Source organism: Sus scrofa, chromosome 4 (assembly GCF_054392235.1).
Source record: "Sus scrofa isolate SSC_HxYL_T2T_F1_AM1 chromosome 4, Sscrofa_HxYL_maternal_Yorkshire_Landrace_v2.0, whole genome shotgun sequence".
Taxonomy (NCBI): Eukaryota; Metazoa; Chordata; class Mammalia; order Artiodactyla; family Suidae; genus Sus; species Sus scrofa.
Window position 1 is genome coordinate 111,476,758 of NC_139386.1, and position 16,537 is coordinate 111,493,294.

General features: G+C 43.2%; 1 protein-coding gene across 3 annotated transcripts in view; it reads right to left on the minus strand.

Moving 5' to 3' along the window:
• Positions 1-16,537, minus strand: part of LOC110260341 (uncharacterized) — a 365,599-nt gene that overhangs the window by 106,027 nt on the left and 243,035 nt on the right. Inside the window, exons 11-13 of one of the 3 annotated variants that reach the window (XM_085023671.1) lie at positions 10,290-10,415; positions 9,368-9,628; positions 864-1,004 (exon numbers count right to left, since the gene is read on the minus strand). The exons of 1 other annotated variant lie outside the window; for it this stretch is intronic. The gene's annotated coding sequence lies outside the window, so the exon portion shown is untranslated. Of the gene's footprint in view, positions 1-863; positions 1,005-6,380; positions 7,156-9,367; positions 9,629-10,289; positions 10,416-16,537 lie in introns of those variants that run through there. One more of the 3 variants, XR_014844531.1, reaches the window with a different exon arrangement.

The following is a 16,537-nucleotide window of genomic DNA, read 5'->3' on the forward strand; positions in this document are numbered from 1 at the left end:
AATTTCTTCCTCTTTAATCTTCATTGCTTTCTCTTTCATATCTGTTATTCAAATGTTTATCCTCTTTGATGGATTCTCTCATTTTCTTATCTTTCCTTTTCCCATTTATTTTCTTTTTAGTTCTAATTTTCTGGGAAATTTCCTCAATTTTATCACTCAATATTCCTATTGAGTTTAAATTTTTTTAAATCATATTTTTAACTTCAAAGAGCTTTTTTATTATTTTATGAATATATTTTTAAGAGCCTCTTATTCTTTAATTCAGGGATGCAATTATTTTACTCTGAGGGTAATATTTATAAAATTTAGGATGTTTTCTTCTGTTCTCTTTACTCTTTCTCCTTCCTTCCTTCCTTTTGGCTACACCTGTGGCACATGGAAGTTTCCAGGCCAGGGACTGAACCCATGACACAGTTGTGACCTGTGCCGTCACTGCAGCAATGCCAGATTCTTAACCCACTGTGCCACAAGGGAACTTCCTCCTCTGAGTTTTTTTTCTTTTCTTTCTTTCTTTTTTTTTTTTTTTTTTTATGGCTGCACTTGCAGCATATGGAAGTTCCCAGGCCAGTGGCTGAATCTGAGCCAGAGCTGCAGCAATGCCGGATCATTTAACCCACAGTGCCATGCTGGTGATTGAACCCACACCTCCACAGCAACCAGAGCTGCTGAGGTCGGATTCTTATCACACTGAACCAGAGAAGGAACTTCTACATTTTTTTTTTTTATTTACTGGTTTGTTTTGCTCTCTTCTTATAGGAATTCTCTAAATGTCAGGTAGTCCTCGATTGTCCATTTTTAAGACACTAAGGCACTATCAGTGTTTTAAGGCACTACACTGAAGATACAGAACTTAGTGTACATACCAGTGGGCTGCTGTCTGGTGGGCTTTGCTGGGCAGTGGTGGTCAGATGGGGACCAGGCTGCTTTGTTGGAGGTCTCCCCAAGTCAGTACTGGTAGGCATTTTTTCTCGAGCTGGTCAGTTTCCTTGGAGAGGAAGCCTTACCTGAGGAATGCAAGCCTGATTCTAGCATTCTGGAACAGAGGAGGGGAAGGGCGCTGGGGTTTATAGTACACTGGCTTTCATACAATCCCTGCTTTCAGTAGAGAGGCTAATAGCCATCATCAGCTGGACCCAGTATCCCCAAGTTTGGAGCCTCACTGGTTCACCTTTCCAGGGGGGTAAATCCCTTGCCTTCTAGCGGGTGGGGTAAGGAGTAATCAATCGTCCGCTTGGGCAGGCAGAGGGGATGATGGGTGGGTCTAATTGCTTCTTTCAGTTATGTATGTAGGTATGTATGTATGCATATTTTGCTTTTTAGGGTTGCAGGTATGGTATATGGAAGTTCCCAGGCTAAGGGTTGAATTGGAGCTACAACTGCCAGTCTACACCACAGCCATAGCAACTCATGATCTGAGCAGCATCTGTGACCTACACCATAGTTCACAGCAATACTGGATCCCCAACCCACTGAGCGAGACAAAGGATCCAACCTGTGTCCTCATGGATACTAGTTGGATTCGTCTCTGCTGTGCCACAATAGGAACTCCTGCTTCTTTCAGTCTTTTTTTTTTTTTTTCCTTTTGTCTTTTTAGGTCCATACCCAAGGCATATGGAGGTTCCCAGGCTAGGGGTTGAATCAGAGCTGTAGTCACTGGCCTACACCACAGCCACAGCAATGCAGGATCTGAGCTGCATCTGCAACCTACACCACAGCTCATGGAATGCCAGATCCTTAACCCTCTGAGGAGGCCAGGGATTGAACCCACATCCTCATGGATACTAGTGGGGTTTGTTACCACTGAGCCACAGTGGGAACTCCCTTTCGGTCTTCTAATCATATGTCTTTTTCCAGCCCCTCTGGAACTGGGGAGTCTCCAATGTCTGAGCCTTCCTAGGGCTCTGCAGTACAGATAGGCTGGCTTCTATTTAACTTCCTACCCCTCTGCTGGCTTTGTCCCTGGTTACCTCTGATCCACCTGCTCCTCAGCTTTGGGAATTTTATAGACATTTACTCTCTGCTGAGTTTCCTCCCCTATTATCTTAGTTTTCGTAGATTTTTTAAATAAAAATACTATGATCTTAGTGGACTTTTGGTGGGAAATAGAGATGAAGACGTGTTCTAGTTTAAACAGCAGTTCCCTGAAGCAGCCACCCTTCACTCCTGGGTTTAGAGGAGGCTGATGGGGAAAATGCCTCCTGGTTACAGAGCTTGAGCCCATTTTATCCCCAGGCTATCCCCAACACTGCTCTGTTCCACAGGATGTGAGATTTGCTCTATTAACTAAACTTTTAGCAATGCTCTTTGTGGCTCTTTGTCTGGAGAGGTTCAAGAAGTCAGATTTTAAGCACCAGGTAGAGCATCCTTAATGGAATAGGAGTCCTTTGGCCAAGGTGGCTGTAAAGTGAGTCCCTTTCCCCATTATTCTGTTGCCAGCTAGCTTGGCTCACTGAACATGTGGTTATACAGCTAAAGTGGCTGGTCCACTGTACACGGCCAGCAGCCGGCCCCCTAGGATTTCTGGGTAGGTTTCAGAGCTAGCATGTTGCTTTGGTTACAGGGGAAATCCAGGTTTTAGCTTGGCCAAGTACAGCTTTATCCCCAGGAGTGTAAAATCCTCTTGAATGCCTGTCTAAACACTCCTTTCTCTTTTTCCATTTGTTGTTTGACAAGCTTCCGATTTTTTCAGGTCCAGATAAAACGTCAACTCTTCTACAACATGCTTCCTCTTGCCCTCATCCCCATGCCCACAGGGTGTTTTGTATGGGGCACTGGAATAACCTTTTCTACAGGAGTCATTCACTCATTCATCAGTTTCTTTTCCTTGTTGGACAGTGAGCTTGTCAGGCCAGACACTCGTTTCAACTGAGCTACCTTTTTGGCTCCACACGGTAACCTTTAGAGACAACTCAAGGCTTTCCATGGCAAGACCCTCTCCCCCAACCTCCTGCCAGGAGAAGGGGCTCGGGTACAGGTCAAGAACAAGATATTATCCTAAGACACAATGAGCCTCTGCATTGGGAGTGCACTTTGGAAGAAGGCTAGGAGAGAAGAATCCAACTTCTGGCTCTCTCCTTGGACCTCTTCCTTTGGAATGTAGCCTGCTCCTCTGTTGCTGGTGTGATGGGCTGGGCTTCCATCTCCCTGACTCTTCTTGATCTGGTCCCTCTTAAGATCAGCAGTGATGCGATCTGCAAATATCCTATGCCCAAAGGGGGTCATTGGCCCTAGTGTATACACTCTGGTTGGAAAATTCTTGTATTTCAAGGTATCAGGGACTGGAAAATGGATGATTTCCCTACTTTAGCATTTGGTTCTACCCCTTATGAGGCATGCCTGTGTCCAGAATCAGAATGGACTCTTTGCTGTCATGTTGGAAGAGGGGGTCTTTTCACAGGGGCCCTGCAGGATGTGTTTCAAGGGGCCCAGTTCTTATGGCAAAGGAATATTTCTGGGAAAGATTAACAAAGAGTGTCTTCAAAGAAACGGGATCAACCTCCTTTACCTGGACCATTTTTACAAAGAGGCTACTACCAACCCAAACGTTCCTCAGCTGGCGAATGGCTACACGCAACATGGTCTAACTGGTACCTCCGCCTAACACAGCAAAGCGGAGGAACCACGACTGATACATGCAACCGTGTGGGCGAGTCTCAGGAACGCTGGGTGAAAGGAGCCAGAAGACAAAAGACTACACCGTGTATGATTCCATTTTTATGAATTTCTACAAAAGGCAAATCTGGAGAGACAGAAGCAGATTCGTCTTCACCCGAGGCTAGGGGTGGGAGTGGGCACTGACTGAAAAGGGCACGTGATTTCTAGGTGGCATACTGGAATCGCCCTAAAACTGGATTGTGGTGATGGTTATGCAACTATATACATTAACTAACTATCCTCCAACTGTCCGCCTTTAATGGAGAATTATATGGTCTGTAATTTACGTTTCAGTGAAGCTGCTGAGTGTGAGGGGAAACGAAAGAAGCCAGACCCCCAAATTCACTGAAAACCTCTCTTTCCAGCTTTGACTTGGATGGAAAAGAATAGCTGAGAGTCCACAGCTCTCTGTTGATCTAGATGTTTAGGTGTGCGTCAGGCTTCCCATCTTTTTCCCTTTCGTTTAACGACTCTGTCTTCTTGCCCTTGGAGAGGAGGAAATGGCACAGGATCCTCCTTCTGCTAAAGACAGGGGAATCAGAAAAGCAAAGGGAGAGGAACTTGGCTCCCCCGAGCTGCCTCCCCCACATGTAACCTCTTCAGCTCCCCCGGCCCCGCAGCGTCTAAGCTCCTCTTTTAGCTGTGACTTTAGTCAGCCAGGCACTGAGCACAAAGACCTAAATTATCAGTGTGAGCAAGTTCAACCTACACATTTCAGCTCCAGTCTCTTAAGGACCCTTGTGTTTCCTTGAGCGACAGTCCCAAAGGGGCAGCTTGCAAGGAGGGCAAGGCGGGGGATGTGGGCAGCCTGAGGGCAGCGCTCTGCCCACCAGTCCCTGCTGTGGACCCAGGTCCTTGAGGTCCAGACCGCCGAGAAAGAGTTGAGCCCACCAGGATGCAGAAGGAAACAGAAATAAAGTGTAGGATAGACAACATCCTCATGATAATAGCTCCTATCTGTCTACACTTTTTTTTTTCCCCCTCTTTTGGCTGCCCCATGGCATATGGAGTACCTGCACCAGGGATTAGACCCGAGGCACAGTTGCAACCTATGCCGCTGCAGCTGCGGCAACACTGGATCCTTTAACCCCCCTGTGCCGGACCAGGGATCGAACCTGTGTCCTGGTGCTGCAGAGACACGGCCAATCCTGTTAGGCCACCAATCTCATTGTGCTATAGTGAGAACTCCTGTCTATACTGTTTTATACTTTGCTTGACTCTTTCACATGATCATACTTAACCTTGACAAGCTCCAGGCAAGATTGCCACCTCCTGGAAACCGAGGGAAAGAGGTAAGATAACCAGTGACAGAGGTGGGGACTCAAAGTCAGTCCTTCGGACACATACCATGTGATGTCACTTCTATGTGGAATCTAAAATATGATACAAATGAACTTATCTATGAAACAGAGAACAGACTTATGGTTGCCAAGCGGGAGGGGGAAGGACAGGGATAGACTGGGAGTTTGGGGTTAGTGGATGCAAACTATTACATTTAGAATGGATAAGCAATGCAGTCCTGCTGTAGAGCACAGGGAACTAGAGTCAATATCCTGTGATAAACCGTAATGGGAAAGAATGTGAAAAGGAACATAACTGAACACTGCTCTACAGCAGAAATTAAAACATCATAAATCAATTATACTTCAATAAAATAAGTTTTTAAAATAGTCTTTTTTTAACCATTTTATTATTATTATTATTGCTAAAGTATAGTTGATTTACAATGTTTCTTCAAGTTCTGTTGCACAGAAAAGTGACCCAATCACACACATCTCCCTGTGCTGTACAGTAGGGTCCCACTGCCCATCCATTCCAAATATAGCAGTTTGCATCCAAAGAACCCTCAAAATGCCCATCCAGCCCACTCTCACCCCTTCCCCCCCCCCAGGAACCCCACATCTGCTCTCCTTAGCCATGAACTGTTTCTGTTTCTGTTTTGTTTTTTTTGTTTTGTTTTTTTTTATTTTTTCAGATAGGATCATTTGTTTCACATTTTAGATTCCTCAAATAAGTGGTATCATGTGCTTTCTGTCTTTTTCTTTCTGGCTTACTTCACTTAGAATGAGAGTCTTTAGGTCCATTCATGTAGCTGCAAATGGCATTGTCTTTTTTTTTTTTTTTTTTTTTTTTTCTTTTCTTTTTAGGGCCTCACCCTCGGCATATGGAGGTTCCCAGGCTAGGGGTCTAATCAGAGCTGTAGCTGCCGGTCTACACCACAGCCACAGGTACGCGGGATCCAAGCCACATCTGCAACCTACACCACAGCTCATGGCAACGCCGGATCCTTAACCCACTGAGCAAGGCCAGGGATCGAACCTGCAACCTCATGGTTCCTAGTCAGGTTCATTTCCACTGTGCCACAACAGGAACTCCAGTTTGTCTTTTTTTATGGCTAATATTCCAGTGTATATATGTATGACATCTTCTTAATCCATTCATCTGTCAATGGACATTTAGGTTGTTTCCGTGTCTTGGCTATTGTGAATAGTGCTGCTATGAACAAAGGGGCGCGTATATCTTTTTAAAGAAAATTTTGTCTGGATATATGCCCAGCAGTGGGATTGCTGGATCATATGGTAGCTCTATATTTAGAGAGACAATCCTTTTGAGTTTAACTATGTATACTATGCATGCGTGTACATATATACACTATATATGGTATAGGTATTGTATAGGTATGCATATCTGTGTGTGTGTATATATCAATCTAATGATCTATCATCTTTTTTTTTTCTTTTTTTTCTTTTTGCTTTTTAGGGCCGCAGCCGTGGTATATGGAAGTTCCCAGGCTAAGAGTAAAATCTGAGCTACAGCTGCTGGCATATACCACAGCAATGCGAGGTCTGAGTCACATCTGCAACCTACACCACCACAGCTCATTGCCACACCAGATCCCCAACCCACTGAATGAAGCCAGGGATCGAACCCACATCCTCATGGATCCTAGTCAGGTTTGTTAACCGCTGAGCCACAAAGGGAACTCCCATTTCATCTTTTTTTTTATGTCTGTATATCTACATATAGATGCGTATTTCTCTCCCTATTGCGTATTAGGCTTGTTTTAAGCCCCTTACATTGAGTCTTCCCCGCAACTCCATGAAGCTGGTACAGATGAGGAAACTGAGGCAGAGAGAGACTACTTTGCCTAAGGTCGCACAGTGCCCAAGTGGCAGAGCTGAGGTTTGAACCCATAACACCCAGTGTGCTTTTCAAGCCCCCATGCTCCCTGCCTCCAGGCCCGCCATGTTGGTGAGTTTTGGATTGGATTTCAGGCTACAGACTGTACTCAAATCCTGGCTCTCGTAGCCCCAGCCTGTCACGCCTGCACCGCCTTCCTCGGCAAGGACTTTACTTCCTGCTGTCACGGCAGCTCCTCTCCCGAGTCTCCTAAACGCTCAGCACTTTCTCTCACTCCCGGGCTTGGCTTCTGTTTCTGCTGCTGCTGGTATCAGGGTACAGTCCCAGGAGGAACTGGAAAAGCGTGTGAATTTTATAAGCCTGTGGGTTTTTGAAGGGAGATGAATGTTGATTTATTTGCTTCTCTGTCTGTTGAAATGGCCTTCTAAAAACTTTATGGGTATATTTCCATGGAAATCTTCCAACCAAAGAATGTACTGTGATACAAAGAAATTTGCTGCCAATATTGTTTCAGTGCAAAGTGACACTGAATCAGGGCTGAGTAAATATTTATGATTTCTCTTGAAATGTGACAGACTCATGACATGGTAATTAATTTTACTGTAGGCTGAATTCAGAATGACTTTGGTAATATATGAGTAGGTGTGTAAAATGTTTATAGGGCTTTCAAAAATAAGCCCAAGGCTTAAATGAAACCTTAACCAGACAACCGAGGAAGAATAAAATTGCAATTCTAATTTAGCTGGTAGAATTTCTGTGGGAAGCAAGGCATTTTCGCGATTGATATTCATTGCAGAGAATCAGCACACATCATATATTTTATGTACTCTTAGACTATTTGGAAACTTCAAATACACTTACTTTTCAAGAAATGCATGTGTTGAGCAATGGTTAAAAAAGGAAGGATGAATTTAGAAAACTGGCTTTGGTTTAGGGCAAAAGCTTAGGACTATAAGCAAGGAACACATATTTCATCACTCTCTACAAGAGGCTAAAGAGTAGTGGCTCATCTGGGGTCTCTGATTTGGGGTGCTTCTTTCACCCTCCGCATTGAATCTGTCAGCAAATTCTGCATTATCTTCCTTTCTTTTGCTTTTTAGGGCCCCACCCATGGCATATGGAGGTTCGGAGGCTAGGGGTCTAATCGGAGCTACAGCTGCCGGCCTGCACCACAGCTCACGGCAACGCCAGATCCTTAACCCACTGAGCGAGGCCAGGGATCGAACCCACAGCCTCATGGTTACTAGTCAGATTCATTTTCTGCTGCACCATAATGGGAACTCCAGTAGCATTTTCTACCTTAAAAAGATAGCCAGAATCTGGCTACTTCTCACCAGCTCCATCTCATTACCACATGGTCCAAGCCATGTCCTGTCTCACCTACGTTACTGTACGATCCCCTCCCTGGCCTCCCCGCCTCCCATTGCCCCTGCCCCCGCCCAGAGTCTATGACTGACACGGCAGCAGCATGATCGGGTTAGAGCATAGGTGAGTTCACGTCTCTGCATTCACTGGCTTCGAGTCTCACTCAGAGTATAAGGCAAACAAGTTCAGATCCTACAGCCCCTGCCCGACGGGGCTCTTCTACTGTTTCCTGCCATACATCCCTCTGCTCCCTCCTCTTGGTCACAGACACCCTCCTGTCTCAGGTCTTCAGCTTTGGTCCTTTCATCTGGCAAGCTCTTCTTCCAGGATCCCCCTGGCTCCATCCTCTCCTCCAGGTTTTTACACACGTGTTGCTTTCTCAGTGAAACTTCACTCGACCACCCTTTTAACATAAGCAACCTGCCCCCCTAACTCTGCCACACTCCCTGTCCCCCACGTCTGCTTTACTTTTTTCTTTAGCACTTAACTGCTGTCTGATCTTACATGTTTTACTTATTTATTATATTTAGACTGTAAGCTCCATGAGGTCAGACACGTGTGCCTGTTTTGTTTGCTGTTATACACCCCCTATCTACAATAATGCCAGGTACGTCATAGGCATAAGAGAAAACACACGATTTATAGAATGGATGGATGGATAAACGGATGGATGGAAAGGAATTTTCATCACTGCTGGTAAGCAATGGGGGTTCTGAGAAAGGAGCCAAAGGCTTAGTGAATATACCAAAAGGGACCGTTGAAGCAGTGTAGTCTCGGGGCACAAGCTGTTGAATAATGGGTCACTGGTTAGACTACTTCTATGGAACAGTAGCAGATGTAGCAGCATCAAATGAACTAACTAGGAAGGCTGTTACAAAGCTGATTCTAGAATCACAGGTGCAAGGGTAGAGAGAATAAAACTATACATCTTATACCTTACTTGGTATAATTAGACATGTAGCCTAATTAAAAATGGCTGTGTACCCCAGAGTGGTAATGGGGCCTGGGCACATTCGAGACTCTTGATATTTCTCAGGAGATTAGTTTCTACAGTGGAAATGGAAGAATTCAAAACCATAAACTAATGTACTGTTTTGCAGTTTACAAAGTACTGTTGAAAAATATCCTAATAAAATTGCTCACCGATTAAGCAATTATCTTACATGATAGTAAGATACTTATACTTATTGAGAAATAAGATACTTACCCTGTGCTAAGTGTTTTACTTTTGGTATCTTCTCTAGGTCCTCACAGCTTCTAATAATTATCCCCAAGTGTGTAGCCTCAAAAACTTCTATAGAGCACCTACTAAACCAGGCACCATGCAAGGCACTGAAGCTGCAAAACTGTATTGGTCTTGCCTCAAGGAACCTACAATCTTGTAAAGGAGACAAATGCAAAAACAGCTATTGCAGCCCACGGTGATACATGCTGTGGTGTAGGATGAGGCATAAGCACATCATAAGACCTGTGGGCAAAGGAACAGTAGCTTCAAAAAAAATTCCCATATCCCCTTCCTCAATCACATACGGTTATTTGTTAATTTCCTCTTTTGCCTTATGAGTGGACTTTTCCAGGGAAGTCCATTAGTCTATAACCACTCTATTTACAATGCCCAGAAATCGGATTAGTGGTTGTCTTGTGACTACGCATGAGGGAGGGGTGGTGGAAGCCTTGTGTGTCTCCTCCTTTCCTTCTAGGGCCTTTCCAGAGAAGGCTGATGTAAGGTTTGAAGTCTGTTTGATGGTGACCTGACTCAGAGGGGGATCAAAACCCCACCAATGTACCCACAGATGTAGACCTCGATGGTGCCTGAATCTCGGAGGACATGGCCCTGATACCCCAGAGTGGAGACTGGGCAGCTTAGGAAGTGCCAAGTGATGTATCAAGGGTACAGGAAGAAAATATTGGAATGTGTGCTAATAACTAAAAATAAGAAAGGAGTCAAGCTTTAATTACATTTAATATACAGAGTGACCCCTACATGATTGTTTGGTCTGTGTGTCTGTTGGTCCCATGTCACAGTGACTGTAAGGGGTATCCTGAGGCACACTGAGTATCACATGCACACACACACACACACACACACACACACACACACACACACACACAGAGGCTGATGGTTGTACCTTCCTTCACGCATCTGTTCTCAGGGTGTTGTAGCTCATTTGTGCTATTTGTGAGGATATGCTGATTTACACCATTTCGTTTTAACTAAATGAACTTTCACAAAATGGAGAAGTGGCTTAAGAACCCTGCAAAGAAAGAAAGAGCATCTTGAAGAGAATAACACAAATCCAAGCAAACATAAGAAAATGGCATATTGTTCCTAAGCTGATATCTGCTCATTGTCTGATACATTATGACGTTAGAAACGAGGACCATCTAATCAGATCAGACAAGTAGTTGGCAAAAACAAATTTAGAAATTATCAAGAGGACTGCACCCTTTTCTCTGCTGGTGTTTATTATAAGCCTCACCCTAAGTGTATATTAAATCCTGAGATACTAGCTAATAATAGAGGTACACGAATCTATAGTTTATAGATAAAGAAATATAGTACTTATATTGGGTTGGGGTACAAATGTTTTCACTGCTAAAGGTGTATGAAAAAAATGGAAGGCCCCTATTGGGGAATGAGACCTGCTTTGAGACGTCCTGGCCCTTTAAGATAAATCTTCTCTGTTATATGGGCAGAAGCTGAAGGCTAGTCTGTGCGGACTTGAGATCAAGGACTTGTTGCTTATTTGCTTTCAAGCTGTATTTTTAAAACAACCCTATCTGCATGCTGGTGCTCCCTGAAGAAGCTTCCAGTGTGCTGTGAGCCTTTGGAAAAATCATTTCATACTTCACAACAAATAACGATTTTATATTATACGGTAATGAGAAAGATGGATATGGAGTTTTATATAATTTTTTCCTTTATCTTGTAAGATTTAACTTATATTTTTAAAGTCTCCTATATGTGTTATTTTTGTTTGTGTCTTTTCTTAGTCTGACAATGATTTTTCTTACTGGGGAAGAAAATTTACGTAATTGCTTCACATGTAAAACAGTGTTGCTTGGTGAGTCATGGTCACAAAAACTTCCTTTAGAGCCTGTGAGTAAATGGCTGCCTCAGCCAGGTTTTTTTTTTTTTTTTTTTTTTTTTTTCTTTTTCCCCCATGGTCCTCTTTGACCTTCCAAGCCCAGAAGCTCCCCACTGGCCTGGACCCCTGCTCTCTGAAGATCAAGTCAAGGGTTAAGGGCTTACCCAGCTGCCTCCCGGCCCTTGAGGGTGAGACCTGAGAAGAGACCTTTGGGACTCTGTAAGAGGTCACTCTGAACCATTCCTGGACCTTGTGAAGCAGGTGCCATTTAATTCTAGGCACCTCAGCCCTGCCTCAGCCCTGGATCCTGATCAGGGCATGACACTTCGAGACCAGTCTGCTCCAGAAGCATCTTTGCATGGGAAGTGGGGAGTTCAGTGGTGAGTCCCTCTAATTAGGCTCTGTTTGGGGGGTGCAGTACTCAGCCTCATTGTGTGTCAGTTTTCTCGTCAATACAATGGGAATAACAATGCCTATTTCATGGACTTATGAAATATGAAATGAGAATCCATATAATGCATTTAGCCTGATAGATTGAAGCTGTCAAAAATGGGCATTACGCTTATCATGATTGTGTATCACATATCCAGACTCAGTTTCCAGCTGCGTAAGCTGGGGGGAGCTTCATGGCTGAAGTCAAATTAAACTTTGACCACACCTTTTAAAAGGGATGACCATCGCCCACCCTGAAAATAATAGGATAACAGGAGCTCATACTCTCTCTCCCACTTAAAACGGCCTAAAAATAGTTTATAACAATGGGCTTTGGGAGCAGATAGATTTGGATTCAAATACTGGCTCTGCCACTTACATGATCTTGGGCGAGTCCCTTAGCCTCTGCGACAATCTGTACAGGGGTCTTCACACAGTAATACTGAGTTTGGGAACATGATGTAAGCACGACATTCAGAAGAGTGTCTGGCACTTAGCTGGGCCCTCATATATTTTCCCTTTCTCCTTTCAGAATGGCCACTAAATAAGTCAAATAGTAAATGCTTAGGATAAGAAAAATTAGGATATCTTTATTGTCCAAGACTTTAGGCCCATTATGATATTGTGATATAAGATATATATATTTGGTTTTTATCCCTGGTAAAGGGTCTCCTTGGGTTCTGCGAGACAGTACAGCAAATTAGGGACCTGAGGAGGAGTTGGTAGGAACCCCTGATTTGTAGCCAAGTGGGCAGAAGTGTGGGTAACCTGGGGGCCCTCTACTTGCAATTGGCCTCTGAAGTGGAGCTAGTCTTGTGGGTCTGAGCTCTTAACCTATGGGGTTTGTGTTACCTCTGGGGAATTAGTGTCAGAACTAAATTAAATCGCAGGGCATCCTGTCCGTATCTGCGGAGGATTAGAGAATGGTTTGGTGTGGAAAACTCTCACATCTGGTGTTGGGAATGTCGTGCGTAGAGAAGCATTTTTTTTTTTTTCTCTTTTCTTTTTCTTTTTTTCACATGGAAGTTCCTGGGCTAGGAGGTCAAATCAGAGCCGCATATTCGACCTCTGCCTAAACTTGCTACGGTAATGTGGGATCCTTAATCCACTGAGCAAGGCCAGGGATTGAACCCGCATCTTTCCAGACACTTTGTCAGATTCTTAGCCCGCTAGGCCACAAGGGAAACTCTGAGAAACAGTTTTCATTTACCTATATGTAGGAATCTCCAATCAGATGGGAACATTTGTGTATCTTGATAGACGAATAAACACTGAATTCCTACTATGTGTCATGCACTAGTCAGGCATTTTTAATCTCAGGTATTCTTTTTTCTTTTTTTTTTTTTTTTTTTTGGCCTTTTGCCTTTTCTAGGGCTGCTCTTGTGGCATACGGAGGTTCCGAGGCTAGGGGTCTAATCGGAGCTGAAGCTGCCGGCCACAGCCACAGCAATGCTAGATTCGAGCCGTGTCGGCGACCTACACCACAGCTCACGGCAACTCTGGATCCTTAACCCACTGAACAAGGCCAGGGATCAAACCTGCAACCTCATGGTTCCTAGTCGGATTCGTTAACCACTGCGCCACGACGGGAACTTGTCTCGGGTATTCTTTAAAACTGCGTGAACGTGTTAATAACAGAACTTTATAGATGGGAGAATTGAAGTTCAGAGAATTTAGGACCTTATGCCCAGTCAATTTGTTCCTACCTTCCTCTTCCCCTGCACCACCCAGCTCTCGGGACCCGTAGATACCACATCCCTAAAGGAAAACACCTGATTTCCCCTCTAGTTGAGGCAACTGTAGTTAAATCAGGACCAGCGGGATAAAGTGGTTGTTTGGAACTCGTCCACTGAGCCTAGAGGACTTCCTGTCACCAGCATAGCCCTGGGGACCTTGGGGAAGAGCAATATGCTTCAGTTTCCCCAGCCCCCAATTACAGCGACTTCCAAGACCTGGTCTCGCAGCCGAAACGTCTATCTAGCTCTTATTACCAACCCAGGAATGGCCCTATTTGATCCTTTCGTGGTGGAATTTGGGGCCAGTTCTCTTACTTGGGCACAGAATCTTGCCGTCAGGACTAGAGACAGCACTTCTCCAGGATTTCATTGATGAAAGTTCAGTTGGCAATCCAAGGCAGACTTTGTCAAGAAGAAATATGGAGAGAGAAACCTCTGCAATGACCGCTAGCTATTAAATTTGACCACTATCTGAAATCAATACTCCCTCAAGTTAATCCCAGACTGTCCAAATCAGTTACAGTCAACTATAATTTATGTCACACAGGAGCTACTGAGATGTACGGAGAAGCAGGGGTAGGAAGGTGATGGGTGCAGGATACAGGCAGGTCATTTCCACACACCTGGACTGTTGCAGATGCAATTCCAGAAGGATTCTTTCTGGGCCTGGGATTGAACCTGAGCCACAGCAGTGACCACACTGAATCCTTAACCACTAGGCCACCAGGGAACTCCCAGAAGGCTTCTTTTTAAAAATGAAAGTACCCTTTTCTTATCATTGTAAAATGATGCATGCTTATTATTGTTGTTGTTTTAAAATCAGACAATAGGAAATGTTTTTAAAAGCAAATGGAAAATCTCACCCTTACTCCTGACAACCAGTAGTAACATTCTGGGTAAATCCTTCCAAACATTTTTTTTTCCCATATATCTCTAGCTCCCCAAAATTGCTTTAAAAATAGGACTCATTTTTGTGATTTTTTTTTTTTTTTTTTTGGCCATGCCTGTAGTATGTGGAAATTCCTGGGCCAGGGATTGAACCCACGTCACAGCAGTGCCTAGAGCTACTGCAGTGACAATGCTGGATCCTTAATCAGCTGTGCCACAAGGGAACTCTTTTGAGATTTTATTTTATCACTTCTAATATATCATAAATATATATCCAAAAGTTGCTGTATATATCTCTTTGGCTGTTTTAAGGAAGTTACAATACCCATTAGAGAGATGTACCATAATTTGCTTAGTGTTTCCCCTCATTTAAATGGTTTCCAAATTGCCATGATTATAAAGAAAGCTGCAATAAACGCAATGGTACATTTTTGGTAAATACTTTATCTTGTGGTCATTAGCCTTGAACATGAAATTCCACAAGACTCCAGGAAACTCAGTCTCACCTACATGCAACTCTTTGATAGATTATAGTGAAAATATTCATTCACTCATCCATTCAGTCAGCAAATCTTTATTGGGTGACCGTGTCATTCCAAATACAGGCCTAGGCTCTGTGGATATGCAGTGAGCAAAACAGAAAAAAACCTCTGCCCCCAGAAAGCTCACATTTAGAGGGATGAAATGAATGATAAAATAAATAGTACTGTGTTAGAAGGTAGCATGTGTTAAAGAGAAAAATAAGGCATGAAAAGGGGATTTTCTTCTCACAGTCATTCAGCATTTATTCCCTCTGTCATCTTGCTATTCAGTTTAATTCACTAAACATTTTCAAGCCCTTACATTATACCATAAACTGTTCTAAGTACTGGGAATGGGGTGTGTAAAGCTGAATGAAGTATAAGCCCTAGTGTAGATAAGCTCACAAATATTTTCATGCTTGTGACTTAAACATTTCATATATGTATATTTATCTTCACAATAAGATTAGAAAATCCTCAAAGGCAAGAATCCGTGTTTTATACTTCTCTTATGTTCTCCTGAGCTTTTAGCATAATTGATTTTTTTGGGGGGGGGATTTCTTTACAGAGCTAATGGTCAATAAATGCTTGTTACATACTTGTGAAATAGAAACAGCGTTGGTGGTTTTGAGAGATGGCAAACTGGGTTTTGATGAGCTAAGAAAGATTCGAGATGAAAAAAAGTACTGGTTAATATCCATGATGAATCAGAAAGCTACCTATTTAGATCACAGCGTTGGCATTAAAAAAAAACTTGCTCTAAATCATGGATCATCTAATTAAATATAGTAATATAGATATGTTAATGTTAAATATGGTACTTTTAGCACCGTTGTGCAAAGCCAGTTAATAAGTAACGCTTTTTTTTTTTTTTTTTAGAAGAAAAACAAACCACCAAGGGGGAGGAGGAAGGAGTGGGTTGGACTGGGAATTGGGGTTAGTAGATGCAAACTACTACATTTAGGATGGATGAGCAATGAGGTCCTGCTGTACAGCACAGGGAACTATATCCAATCTCCAATATCCAATCTCCTACACACACACGCGTATATACATATATATATAAAATCATTCATATATATATGAATGATTGGGTCACTTTGATGTATAGCAGAACTTGGCCCAAATTGTAAATCAAGTATACTTAAAAGAAAGAAAAAAAAGCAAGCAGCAGAGAAGTGTACTGGGTTTTCATCTGGCTCTGTGTGGCTTGTTTAAACTTATGCACCCACACCTGACTAATACACACCAAACTATGCCTGAAGGGGGCGCTCTAACACTCACTTTCCGTTCACTGCCTTAGTTCTACAGACTCGAAGCAAGGTCAACAGACCTTGATCTTATGCTCCTTCCCACATTCCTGGCCATCTTCTGGCTGTTTCATCTCTTATTTAAAAAAAAAAAAAAAAATCCTTGCCATACAAAAGTAGGTAACTCTAAGTATGAAGTGGTGCAAGATAAGATGGGCTTTTTATCTGTTAGAATTGAATGCCTATTTGTCTGAGATTATATCCTATATGCTACATATATTACTTCTAATCCCCAAGGCAACCTTGCAAGAGGATCAGTATTGTTCCCATTTTGCAGACAAGGGCTCTGGGGACAAGAGAGGCCACAGTATAAGGTGGGGAGGCAGGTCAGCACAGTGCTCTCTGCAGATGTCTTTGTCTATTTACTTATTATTAGCAGTATCATACTGTCTAACTATTAT